Source organism: Triturus cristatus, chromosome 8 (assembly GCF_964204655.1).
Source record: "Triturus cristatus chromosome 8, aTriCri1.1, whole genome shotgun sequence".
In the NCBI taxonomy this organism is placed as follows: domain Eukaryota; kingdom Metazoa; phylum Chordata; class Amphibia; order Caudata; family Salamandridae; genus Triturus; species Triturus cristatus.
Window position 1 is genome coordinate 39,909,717 of NC_140591.1, and position 13,100 is coordinate 39,922,816.

Consider the following 13,100-nt stretch of genomic DNA (forward strand, 5'->3'; position numbering starts at 1 on the left):
GTTTGGGTAGTGTAGGGGGTACTGGTGGGGGTAGGGGTTTAGGGTTTACGGTAGTGCAGTGGTGTTTCGGTAGTGTAGGAGGTACTGCTGGGGGTATTGTTTTAGGGTTTAGGGTAGTGCAGTGGTGTTTGGGTAGTGTAGGGGGTCATGCTGGTGGTAGTGTTTTAGGGTTTAGGGTAGTGCAGTGGTGTTTGGGTATTGTAGGAAGAGTGTTAGAAGGCGACCTCAGAGGGGCCCCTGACTGTCCTGAGACCCACCCTCGAGGTATCGTAGCCGAGCACTGGTGGGAGACTCCTCAGGGGAGAAATCTCGTATCTAGGATCGTACACTCGGCACCACACGACAAAGAGACACCACACCGAGAGTTCTTAAGAATAAATCTTTATCAGATCGGAGTTGTAGGATCTTTATGATCAGCAAGGCAAATATGTACAAGTGGAGTGCGGGCTCACAAAGTCTTGGAGGGGGGTCGGAGGTAGCGGGACAGTCTTTGGGGATATGGATCAGATGCAGGAGCGTACCCGGCGCACAGCTCACAATCCTCGAGCTGGGGGATACGCTTGTCGTCGTGGGGTCCGGCGGGACCAAGAGAGTCTGTGGGAGCCGCGAGTCACTCAGCAGGGCTCAGGTGCAAGTTCAGAGGTCTTACGATCTACAGGGAGCCGCGAGTCACTCAGCAAGGCTCAAGCACGAGTTCGGAGGTCTTACGATCTTCAGGGAGCCGCGAGTCACTCAGCAGGGCTCAAGCACAAGTTCGGAGGTCTTACGATCTTCAGGGAGCCGCGAGTCACTCAGCAGGGCTCAGGTGTTTCCAAGGCGAATCTGCCGGACAGTCCCAGAGCACCCCTTGTTATAGGGCGACTCCTCTTTGATGTCCGGAGTCTGTGCAGTCAGGGGTCTTGTCACCTGGGGGTCGCTTGTTGGGGTTTCCTGCCATTGTCCTTTGATCCTTTCAGGGCCGGGTCGGGAGGAGTCCCAGACACCCAGCAGGGGGTACTGCTGGGGGTAGGGTTTTAGGGTTTAAGGTAGTGCAGTGGTGTTCGGGTAGTGTAGGGGGTCGTGCTGGGGGTAGTGTTTCAGGGTTTAGGGTAGTGCAGTGGTGTTTGGGTATTGTAGGAAGAGGTGCTGGGGGAGTGTGTTAGGGTTTAGGGTAGTGCAGTGGTGTTTGTGTAGTGTAAGGGGTCGTGCTGGGCGTAGTGTATATGGGGTTTAGTGTAGTGCAGTGGTGTTTGAGTAGTGTAGGGGGTCGTGCTGGGGGTAGTGTTTTAGGGTTTAGGGTAGTGCAGTGGTGTTTGGGTAGTGTAGGGGGTACTGGTGGGGGTAGGGGTTTAGGGTTTACGGTAGTGCAGTGGTGTTTCGGTAGTGTAGGAGGTACTGCTGGGGGTATTGTTTTAGGGTTTAGGGTAGTGCAGTGGTGTTTGGGTAGTGTAGGGGGTCATGCTGGTGGTAGTGTTTTAGGGTTTAGGGTAGTGCAGTGGTGTTTGGGTATTGTAGGAAGAGTGTTAGAAGGCGACCTCAGAGGGGCCCCTGACTGTCCTGAGACCCACCCTCGAGGTATCGTAGCCGAGCACTGGTGGGAGACTCCTCAGGGGAGAAATCTCGTATCTAGGATCGTACACTCGGCACCACACGACAAAGAGACACCACACCGAGAGTTCTTAAGAATAAATCTTTATCAGATCGGAGTTGTAGGATCTTTATGATCAGCAAGGCAAATATGTACAAGTGGAGTGCGGGCTCACAAAGTCTTGGAGGGGGGTAGGAGGTAGCGGGACAGTCTTTGGGGATATGGATCAGATGCAGGAGCGTACCCGGCGCACAGCTCACAATCCTCGAGCTGGGGGATACGCTTGTCGTCGTGGGGTCCGGCGGGACCAAGAGAGTCTGTGGGAGCCGCGAGTCACTCAGCAGGGCTCAGGTGCAAGTTCAGAGGTCTTACGATCTACAGGGAGCCGCGAGTCACTCAGCAAGGCTCAAGCACGAGTTCGGAGGTCTTACGATCTTCAGGGAGCCGCGAGTCACTCAGCAGGGCTCAAGCACAAGTTCGGAGGTCTTACGATCTTCAGGGAGCCGCGAGTCACTCAGCAGGGCTCAGGTGTTTCCAAGGCGAATCTGCCGGACAGTCCCAGAGCACCCCTTGTTATAGGGCGACTCCTCTTTGATGTCCGGAGTCTGTGCAGTCAGGGGTCTTGTCACCTGGGGGTCGCTTGTTGGGGTTTCCTGCCATTGTCCTTTGATCCTTTCAGGGCCGGGTCGGGAGGAGTCCCAGACACCCAGCAGGCGTGGAGCCAGCCCTCAGGGAGGCCGGCGGGTCGATCGAAACCCACCTTCCCAGGGAAGCGCAGAGGTGTGATGGAAACTGCCCCTCCCTTTCTCATCCCAAGGGGAGCGCGATGTCCTCCAGCCGGAGTGGCGCCTCTAGGCCAGGGTCGCGCTGGGGCCGGGCGGCCATCTTGGTGCATGAAGTGGGCACGCGGGCCCGGTGTGGCCGAAAGGAGGAAGGCCACGGACGGGTAAGTCCGGGTCGGGTTAGTGTGTTCTGGTGGGAAGGATCGGCTAGGCCGTGGGCTCGGCGACTGGTGTGAGGTGCAGGGGTCAGGTCTGACTATGCTACGAGGGCCGGGTCTAACACGCGTCCCCCCAGCTGAAAGCCGGAGAGAACTACCCATCCTCTTGGGGGTTCTCTTCGCTGAGGCGGAAAAACCGGGAGAGGCCATCGGCGTTGGCGTGGTCCGTACCAGGGCGATGTTCCACTGTGAAATCCATCCCCTGGAGGGAGATTGACCACCGCAGTAGCTTGTGGTTTTCTCCTCGCATCTGCATGAACCATCGCAAGGGGCGATGGTCGGTTTGGACCTTGAAATGGGTGCCGAACAGGTAAGGGCGTAACTTCTTGAGGGCCCAGACTACGGCGAACGCCTCGCGCTCGATGGTGCTCCATCTCTGCTCCCTGGGCAACAGCCTTCGGCTGAGGAAGGCTACGGGCTGGTCTAGCCCATGGTCATTCACCTGGGAGAGGACTGCCCCGATGCCATGCTCGGGGGCATCAGTTTGTACCACAAACTCCTTGGAGTAGTCAGGGGCCTGGAGGACGGGGGCAGTGCACATGGCCGCTTTCAGGGCATCGAACGCCTCTTGGCAGGCAGGGGACCACTGCACTTTCTTGGGCTGTTTCTTGGACGTGAGTCCCGTGAGGGGACCGACCAGGCTGCCGTAATTCCGGATGAATCTCCGGTAGTAGCCCGTGAGGCCCAGAAAGGCTCGGACCTCCGTTTGGGTAGTGGGGGGTTCCCAGGCTAGGATGGTGTCGATTTTGGGCTGTAGAGGGGCGACCTGCCCGCTTCCGACCTGGTGCCCCAGGTAGGTTACCGAACCTTGCCCAATCTGGCACTTGCTGGCTTTCACGGTGAGGCCTGCCTGGTGCAGGGCGGTCAGCACCCTCCGGAGGTGCTGGAGGTGCTCACTCCATTCAGAGCTAAAAACTGCAATATCGTCTATTTACCAGTCGCTGCAAGGTGGCCGGGGCATTTTTCATCCCGAAGGGCATCACGCGAAAGCGATAGTGCCCATCCGGGGTGGAGAAGGCGGACCGCTCCTTGGCTCCTTCTGTGAGCGCAATTTGCCAGTAGCCGCAGGTGAGATCGAAGGTGCTAAGGAATCGAGCAACCCCAAGCCGGTCAATGAGCTCGTCGGTTTGGGGAATGGGGTGGGCATCGGCTCGGGTGACTTCATTGAGTCCCCGGTAGTCCACGCAGAAGCGGAGTTCTGGGGCGACACCGGGGGCAGCTGCTTTTGGGATCAGGACCACGGGGCTGGCCCAGGGGCTGTCTGAGGGTTCGATCACTCCTAGGGTCAACATTTTCGAGACCTCGGCTTGAATACAGGACCGGACCCGATCAGGGACTCGGTAGGCTCGGTGTCTCACCGGTGGGCTGTCCCCGGTATCCATGTCATGGACACACCAGTCGGTGACTTTGGGGACCAGGGAGAAGAGGTCAGAAAACTGCCCTAGGAGCTGGCGGCAATCCTCACGTTGCTGGGGAGTGAGGGATGGGGAGAGGTTCACTCCCTCTACGGAGCCGTCCTTCTCTTTGGTGCACAGGAGATCAGGGAGAGGATCCGACTCCTCCTCGGACCCGTCATCAGTGGCCAGTAGGAGGCTCAGCTCCATCCGCACAAAGTGGGGCTTGAGGCGGTTCACGTGGAGGACCCGGAGGGGGTCCCGGGGTGACTGGACGTCCACCAAGTACGTGACCTGGCTCTTCCGCTCAACCACTTTGAAGGGCCCGGTCCATTTATCCTGGAGGGCGCAGGGTTTCACGGGGGCCATGACCCATACCTGCTGGCCCGGCTGAAACTCGACCACAGTGGCGTTCTGGTCGTACCAGCGCTTCATCTCCTCCTGGCTCGCCTCCAGGTTGGCCTCGGCCATCTCTCGGAACCTCCTAGTCTGGTTTCGGAGGGTCAGGACGTAACGGAACACATCTCGGGGGGGGCCTCGGGGCGCCGCCTCCCACCCTTCCTTGACCAGGCTGAGGGGCCCGCTAAGGGGGTGTCCGTAGAGTAACTCAAAGGGGCTGAACCCCAAGGATTTCTGGGGAACTTCTCGGTAGGCGAATAGGAGGCAGGGGAGCAGGACGTCCCTCTTACGCCGGAGGGGCTCTTCCAAGCCCGCGATCATCCCCTTCAGAGTCCGGTTAAACCGCTCCACCAGGCCGTTTCCTTGGGGGTGGTACGGGGTGGTGAATTTATAGGACACCCCGCATTGTTGCCATAAGGACTTCATGTATCGGGAGATAAAGTTGGTACCGCGGTCGCTCACGACCTCGCGGGGAAAACCCATGCGGGAGAAGATTCCCATCAACGCCCGGCCCACCACGGGGGCTGTGACGGTGCGCAGGGGTATGGCTTCAGGGTATCGGGTGGCATGGTCCACCAGGACGAGGATAAAACGGTGCCCTTGGGAGGTTGGGGGGTCCAGAGGCCCCACAATGTCGATCCCGACCCGCTCAAAAGGGGTACTGACGACAGGGAAGGGTTGGAGGGGAGCCTTGCGCTTTCCTCCGCTCTTCCCACTGGCCTGGCACGTGGGACAGGACTTGCAGTGGGCTTCTACATCTGCTTTCATTCTGGGCCAGTAGAAGTGAGTCACGAGGCGACTGTAGGTTTTGTCCTGGCCCAAGTGGCCTGCGAGGGGAACGTCGTGGGCCAAGCCCAGGAGGAGGTTTCGGAAGCGTAGGGGTACCACCAGCACCCGGCCGGACCCTAGCTCCACCGACTTCTGCTCGCTGTACAACAGGTCATTCTCCCAATACACCCGGTGAGTCCCAGTCTGGTCGCCTGCGGCCTGGGCCTCTGCCTGTTGCCGGGGCCCGACCAGGGAAGGACAGGTAGCCTGCTCTCGGCAGAACTCCTCTCGGGAGGGGCCCCCCTCGTGGCGCCACTGGGCCAATTCGGGCAGATCGCCTAACTCGGTGACCTGGGCGGAGTCGGAAGGCGGGGGTTCGTCACTGGCGACCGACCCTTCTGGTGGGGGGATGTGGGGACCCTCGGCGGGGACCATCCTATCTTCAGTGGTCGGGCGTCGTCGACTTCCCTCAGGGGGGTCAGTCGGGCCGCCATGGATCGAGTGGTGGCGCACACCCACTCAGGGAGGCCCATCATCCCTAGGTGGGTCTTGCGCTCGACTTGTCTCCAGGGGGAACTTTCCAGGTCGTTCTCCAGGAGACAGTCGACTGGCTGGGAGGTTCTCACTGCGAATTTTAGTTTACCGACCACCCCTCCCCACTCAAAAGGCACCAGGGCTACCTTACATAGGCTTTCCGTGTTGTCGGCGGAAATGACCGGGCAAAAGACGTTGGGGAGGACCTGGTCTTCGTGGACTAAATGACTGAGGACCCCGGTGATGCTAGCCCCGGTGTCACGGAGGGCTTCTACTTGGTGGCCATTGATCGTTACGAGCTGCCCATATTTCTTCGTGTTGGAGGGCAGGAGGCTTCCAGGGACCATTTCTCTATCTCCTAAGGATACTAGGGCCATGGCTGTGGGTTCCCACTCTTCGGTCTCCTCAACCTCCTCCCCCAGTGCTACACTGGCTATCTGTCTAGCGGGGGGTGCTGCCTGGGTGGTGTGTGGGGCCATGGGGCATTCAGGGTCGTTGGCGTAATGCCCGGGCTTCTGACAACGGAAACAAGTGATGGTCACCCGGTGCCCCCGTCTCAGGGGGGGGCCGGATACAGCTGGTGGGGGTTCCCGGGAAAGGCGGAGGTTGGGACTTTGGGGGACTAGACTGGGACTCTCTCTGCCCTCCCTGGTTTCCCCCCCCTCTCTGGCGGGGTGGTCCCTGACTGGCTCGGGGGTACTCTCCTACAGGGCCCCGGGAGACCCGGGTGTTGGTCCAGCGATCCGCCTCGACGGCCAGCTTTCTCGGATCCGTGAGCTTGCTGTCGAGCAGATGCTGGCGCAGTTCCACAAAGCAGTTCGCAGCCAGGTGTTCCCACAACATAAGGTCTGTTAGTTCTTCCAGGGTGGTTACCTTGCTGCCCTTGATCCACCCATCGAAGGCGCGGCTGAAGAAATTCACATACTCCACCCAGGTGGTACCCGGGATCTTCCTGCAGTCCCGGAACCGCTGGCGGTACATCTCCGGGGTGAGGCCGTACCTTGTGAGGAGGGCCGCTTTCATGTGGTCATAGGAGGTCTGCATGGAGGTTGGTAGGTCGAGCAGGGTGTCTCTCCCTTCGCTCAGGAATCGTCCCCACAACCCGGCCCCCCAATCCTTCTGCGGGACCCGATGGGAGGTCATGGCGACCTCGTAGGCCCGGAACCACTGTTGAATGTCATCGTTTTTGTAATATTCTTTGACCACATCCTTGGGGATGTGGACCTTCTGCTCCACCGGGGAGGCCGCCTCTCGGTTCCCCGGGGGCCGCGCTTCTTCGCTTTTTGCTTTTAGCTCCATTTCCTTCAAGCTGCGTTTGTGTTCCAGTTGAAGTCTCCTTCCTTCGTGTTCCCGTTGGAGTTTCTTCTCTTCTAGTTCTCCCTGCACTCGCAGCTGTTCCACCGCTAGCTTTTTCTCGGCTAATTTCAACTCGCCCTCAATTTTGAGTTTGGCTAATTCGAGTTCGTGATGGCGACTTCTTTCTCTGTCTGCGAGTTCCTCCGGGGATAGGCCCCCGTCTGGTACGAAGCCTCGCACCTGGTTGCTGCTGCGTTCTCCTTGGGAGGGTCCAGCTTCGTCGTGGGGCTCCCCCGCTCCTTCTGGGCGGGAGCCTCCAGAATCCACCCAAGCTTTCAGTGCCTTTTGCATATCTTCTTTGGTGTTGAGACCAGTGGTAGCGATTTTGAGTTCCTTACAGAATTGCTTCAGTTCTTTGTGTGTGTACTCTTCCAGCTGTTCCACCTGGAACACGGTACTGGTGTCGTTTTCTGTGAGAACCACGGCGTTTCCTTCTGCCATCTTTGTCGGTAGTGCGTCAGCCGTTCACGGTACGATCTCTAGATTATGGGCCCGAATCCCGTCGCTTGCCACCAATGTTAGAAGGCGACCTCAGAGGGGCCCGGAGGGGGCCCTGACTGTCCTGAGACCCACCCTCGAGGTATCGTAGCCGGGCACTGGCGGGAGACTCCTCAGGGGAGAAATCTCGTATCTAGGATCGTACACTCGGCACCACACGACAAAGAGACACCACACCGAGAGTTCTTACGAATAAATCTTTATCAGATCGGAATTGTAGGATATTTATGATCAGCAAGGCAAATATGTACAAGTGGAGCGCGGGCTCACAAAGTCTTGGAGGGGGGTAGGAGGTAGCGGGACAGTCTTTGGGGATATGGATCAGATGCAGGAGCGTACCCGGCGCACAGCTCACAATCCTCGAGCTGGGGGATACGCTTGTCGTCGTGGGGTCCGGCGGGACCAAGAGAGTCTGTGGGAGCCGCGAGTCACTCAGCAGGGCTCAGGTGCAAGTTCGGAGGTCTTACGATCTTCAGGGAGCCGCGAGTCACTCAGCAAGGCTCAAGCACGAGTTCGGAGGTCTTACAATCTTCAGGGAGCCGCGAGTCACTCAGCAGGGCTCAAGCACAAGTTCGGAGGTCTTACGATCTTCAGGGAGCCGCGAGTCACTCAGCAGGGCTCAGGTGTTTCCAAGGCGAATCTGCCGGACAGTCCCAGAGCACCCCTTGTTATAGGGCGACTCCTCTTTGATGTCCGGAGTCTGTGCAGGCAGGGGTCTTGTCACCTGGGGGTCGCTTGTTGGGGTTTCCTGCCATTGTCCTTTGATCCTTTCAGGGCCGGGTCGGGAGGAGTCCCAGACACCCAGCAGGCGTGGAGCCAGCCCTCAGGGAGGCCGGCGGGTCGATCAAAACCCACCTTCCCAGGGAAGCGCAGAGGTGTGATGGAAACTGCTCCTCCCTTTCTCATCCCAAGGGGAGCGCGATGTCCTCCAGCCAGAGTGGCACCTCTAGGCCAGGGTCGCGCTGGGGCCGGGCAGCCATCTTGGTGCATGAAGTGGGCACGCGGGCCCGGTGTGGCAGAAAGGAGGAAGGCCACGGACGGGGAAGTCCGGGTCGGGTGTGTGTGTTCTGGTGGGAAGGATCGGCTAGGCCGTGGGCTCGGGGACTGGTGTGAGGTGCAGGGGTCAGGTCTGACTATGCTACGAGGGCCGGGTCTAACAAAGAGGTGCTGGGGGAGTGTTTTAGGGTTTAGGGTAGTGCAGTGGTGTTTGTGTAGTGTAGGGGGTCGTGCTGGGGGAAGATTGTTAGGGTTTAGGGTAGTGCAGTGATGTTTGGGTATTGTAGGGAGAGGTGCTGGGGGTCATGTTTTAGGGTTTAGGGTAGTGCAGTGGTCTTTGGGTAGTGTAGGGGGTCGTGCTGGGAATAGTGTATATGGGGTTTAGTGTAGTGCAGTGGTGTTTGGGTAGTGTAGGGGGTCGTGCTGGGGGTAGTGATTTAGGGTTTAGGGTAGTGCATTGGTGTTTGGGTAGTGTAGGGGGTACTGCTGGGGATAGTGTTTTAGGGTTTTGGGTAGTGCAGTCGTGTTTCGGTAGTGTAGGGCGAACTGCTGGGGGTAGTGTTTTAGGGTTTAGTGTCGTGCAGTGGTGTTTCAGTAGTGTAGGGGGAACTGCTGGGGGTAGTGTTTTAGGGTTTAGGGTAGTGCCGTGGTGCTTGGGTAGTCATGCTGGGGGTAGTGTTTTAGGGTAGTGCAGTGGTGTTTGTATAGTGTAGGGGGAAGTGTATAGGGTAGTGCAGTGGTCTTTGGGTAGTGTAGGGGGTTGTGCTGGGGGTGGTGTTTTAGGGTTTAGAGCAGAGCATTGGTGTTTGGGTAGTGTAGGCAGTCGTGCTGGGGGTAGTGTTTTAGGGTTTTGGGCAGTGCAGTGGTGTTTGGGTAGTGTAGGGGATCGTGCTGGGGGTAGTGTTTTAGGGTTTACGGAAATTCAGTGGTGTTTGGGTAGTGTAGGGGGTCGTGCTGGGGTAGTGTTTTAGGGTTTAGGGTAGTGTAGTGGTGTTTGGGTAGTGTATGGGGTCGTGCTGGGGTAGGGGTTTAGGGTAGTGCAGTGGTGTGTGGGTAGTGTAGGGGGTCGTGCTAAGGCTAGATTTAAGGTTTAGTGTAGTGCAGTGGTGTTTGGGTAGTGTAGGGGGTCATGCTGGGGGTAGATTTAGGGTTTTGGGTAGTGCAGTGTTTGGGTAGTGTAGGGAGTTGTGCTCTGGGGAGTGTTTTAGAGTTTAGCGTAGTGCAGTGGTCTTTGGGTAGTGTAGGGGGTCGTGCTGGGGTAGTGGTTTAGGGTTTAGGGTAGTGCAGTGGTGTTTGGGTAGTGTAGGGGTACTGCTGGGGGTAGTGTTTTAGGGTAGTGCAGTGGTGTTTGGGTAGTGTAGGGAGTTGTGCTGTGGGGAGTGTTTTAGGGTTTAGGGTAGTGCAGTGGTGTTTTGGTAGGGGGTCGTGCTGGGGGTAGTGTTTTAGGGTTCAGGGTAGTGCAGTGGTCTTTGGCTAGTGTAGGGGGTGGTGCTGGGGGTAGTGTTTTAAGGTTTATGGTAGTGCAGTGGTGTTTGGGTCGTGTAGGGGGTTGTGGTGGGGTAGTGTTTTAGGGATTGGGGTAGTGCAGTGGTGTTATGGTATTGTAGTGGGTCATGCGGGGGGTAGTGTTTTAGGGTTTAGGGTAGTGCAGTGGTCTTTGGGTAGTGTCGGGGGTCATGCTGGGGGTAGTGTTTTAGTGTTTAGGGTAGTGCAGTGGTGTTTGTGTAGTGTAGAGGGTACTGCTGGGGGTAGGTTTTCAGGGTTTAGAGTAGTGCAGTGGTGTTTCGGTAGTGTAGGGGGTGCTGCTGGGGGTACTGTTTTAGGGTTTAGGGTAGTGCAGTGGTGTTTGGGTAGTGTAGGGGGGTTGTGCTGGGGGTCGATTTAGGGTTTAGGGTATTGCAGTGGTGTTTGTGTAGTGTAGGGGGTCGTGCTGGGGGTAGTCGTGCGGGGGGTAGTGTATATGGGGTTTAGTGTAGTGCAGTGGTGTTTGGGTATTGTAGGAAGAGGTACTGGTGAGGGTAGGGTTTTAGGGTTTACGGTAGTGCAGTGGTGTTTCGGTAGTGTAGGGGGTACTGCTGGGGGTACTGTTTTAGGGTTTAGGTAGTGCAGTTGTGTTCGGGTAGTGTAGGGGGTCGTGCTGGGGGTAGTGTTTTAGGGTTTAGGGTAGTGCAGTGGTGTTTGGGTAGTGTAGGGGGTACTGGTGGGGGTAGGGTTTTAGGGTTTACGGTAGTGCAGTGGTGTTTGGGTAGCATAGAGGTACTTCTGGGGGTACTGTTTTAGGGTTTAGGGTAGTGCAGTGGTGTTTGGGTAGTGTAGGGGGTCATGCTGGGGGTAGTGTTTTAGGGTTTAGGGTAGTTCAGTGGTGTTTGGGTATTGTAGGAAGAGGTGCTGGGGGAGTGTTTTAGGGTTTAGGGTAGTACAGTGGTATTTGTGTAGTGTAGGGGGTCGTGCTGGGGGTAGTGTATATGGGGTTTAGTGTAGTGCAGTGGTGTTTAAGTAGTGCAGGGGTCATGCTGGGGGTAGTGTTTTAGGGTTTAGGGTAGTGCAGTGGTGTTTGGGTAGGGTTTTAGGGTTTACGGTAGTGCAGTGGTGTTTTGGTAGTGTAGGGGGTACTGCTGGGGGTACTGTTTTAGGGTTTACGGTAGTGCAGTGGTGTTTGGGTAGTGTAGGGGGTCATGCTGGGGGTAGTGTTTTAGGGTTTAGGGTAGTGCAGTGGTGTTTGGGTAGTGTAGGGGTACTGGTGGGGGTAGGGTTTTAGGGTTTACGGTAGTGCAGTGGTGTTTGGGTAGCGTAGAGGTACTTCTGGGGGTACTGTTTTAGGGTTTAGGGTAGTGCAGTGGTGTTTGGGTAGTGTAGGGGGTCATGCTGGGGGTAGTGTTTTAGGGTTTAGGGTAGTTCAGTGGTGTTTGTGTAGTGTAGGGGGTCATGCTGGGGGTAGTGTTTTAGGGTTTAGGGTAGTGCAGTGGTGTTTGTGTAGTGTAGGGGGAAGTGCTGGGGGTAGTGTTTTAGGGTTTAGGGTACTGCAGTGGTGCTTGGGAGGTGTAGGAGGTCATGCTGGGGGTCATGTTTTAGGGTAGTGTAGTGGTGTTTGTGTAGTGTAGGGGGAAGTGTTTAGGGTAGTGCAGTGGTCTTTTGGTAGTGAAGGGTCATGCTGGGGGTCATGTTTTAAGGTTTAGGGTATTGCAGGGTCTTTGGGTAGTTCAGGGGTTTGTGCTGGCGTAGTGTTTAGGGAAGTGCAGTGGTGTTCGAGTAGTGTAGGGGGTTGTGCTTGGGGTGGTGTTTTAGGGTTTAGGGCAGAGCAGAGGTGTTTGGGTAGTGTAGGCGGTCATGCTGGGGGAAGTGTTTTAGGGTTTCGGGCAGTGCAGTGGTGTTTGGGTATTGTAGGGAGAGGTGCTGGGGGAGTGTTATAGGGTTTACGGCAGTGCAGTGGTGTTCGGGCAGTGTAGGGGGTCATCCACGGGGGTGGTGTTTTAGGGTTTAGAGCAGTGCAGTGGTGTTCGGGCAGTGTAGGTGGTCATGCTGGGGGTGGTGTTTTAGGGTTCAGGGCAGAGGAGTGGTGTTCGGGCAGTGTAGGGGGTCGTGCCTTGGGTGGTGTTATAGGGTTTAGGGCAGAGCAGTGGTGTTTGGGCAGTGTGGGGGTTCGTGCTGGGGGAGGTGTTTTAGGGGTTAGGGCAGAGCAGTGGTGTTCGGGCAGTGTAGGGGGTCGTGCAGCTGGGTGGTGTTTTAGGGTTTAGGGCAGTGCAGTGGTATTCGGGCAGTGTAGGGGTCGTGCTGGTGGTAGTGTTTGAGGGTTTAGGGTAGTGCAGTGATGTTAGTGCAGTGTAGGGGGTCATGCTTGGGGTAGATTTAGGGATTAGGGTAGTGCAGTGGTTTTTGTGTAGTGTATGGGGTCGTACTGGGGGTAGGTTTTTAGGGTTTAGGGCAGTGCAGTGGTGTTTGGGTAGTGTAGGGGGTCGTGCTGGGGTTAGTGTTTTAGGGTTTAGGGTAGTTCAGTGGTGTTTGGGTAGTGTAGGGGGTCATGCAGGGGTAGTGTTTTAGGGTTTAGGGTAGTGCAGTGGTGTTTGGGTAGTGTAGGGGGTCTTGCTGGTGGTAGTGTTTTAGGGTTTAGGGTAGTGCAGTGGTTTTTGGGTAGTGTAGGGGGTCGTGCTAAGGCTAGATTTGGGGTTTAGTGTAGTGCAGTGGTGTTTGGGTAGTGTAGGGGGTCGTGCTGGGGGTAGATTTAGGGTAGTGCAGTGGTGTTTGGGTAGTGTAGGGAGTCATGCTGCGGGGAGTGTTTTAGGGTTTAGGGTAGTGCAGTGGTCTTTGGGTATTGAAGGGGGTCGTGCTGGGGGTAGTGTTTTAGGGTTTTCGGGTAGTGCTGTGGTGTTTGGATAGTGTAGGAGGTCGTGCTGGGGTAGTGGTTTAGGGTTTAGGGTAGTGCAGTGGTGTTTGGGTAGTGTTGGGGTACTGCTGGGGGTAGTGTTTTAGGGTAGTGCAGTGGTGTTTGGGTAGTGTAGGGGGCACTGCTGGGGGTAGTGTTTTAGGGTTTAGGGTAGTGCAGTGGTGTTTGGATAGTGTGAGGGGTACTGATGTGGTAGTGTTTTAGGGT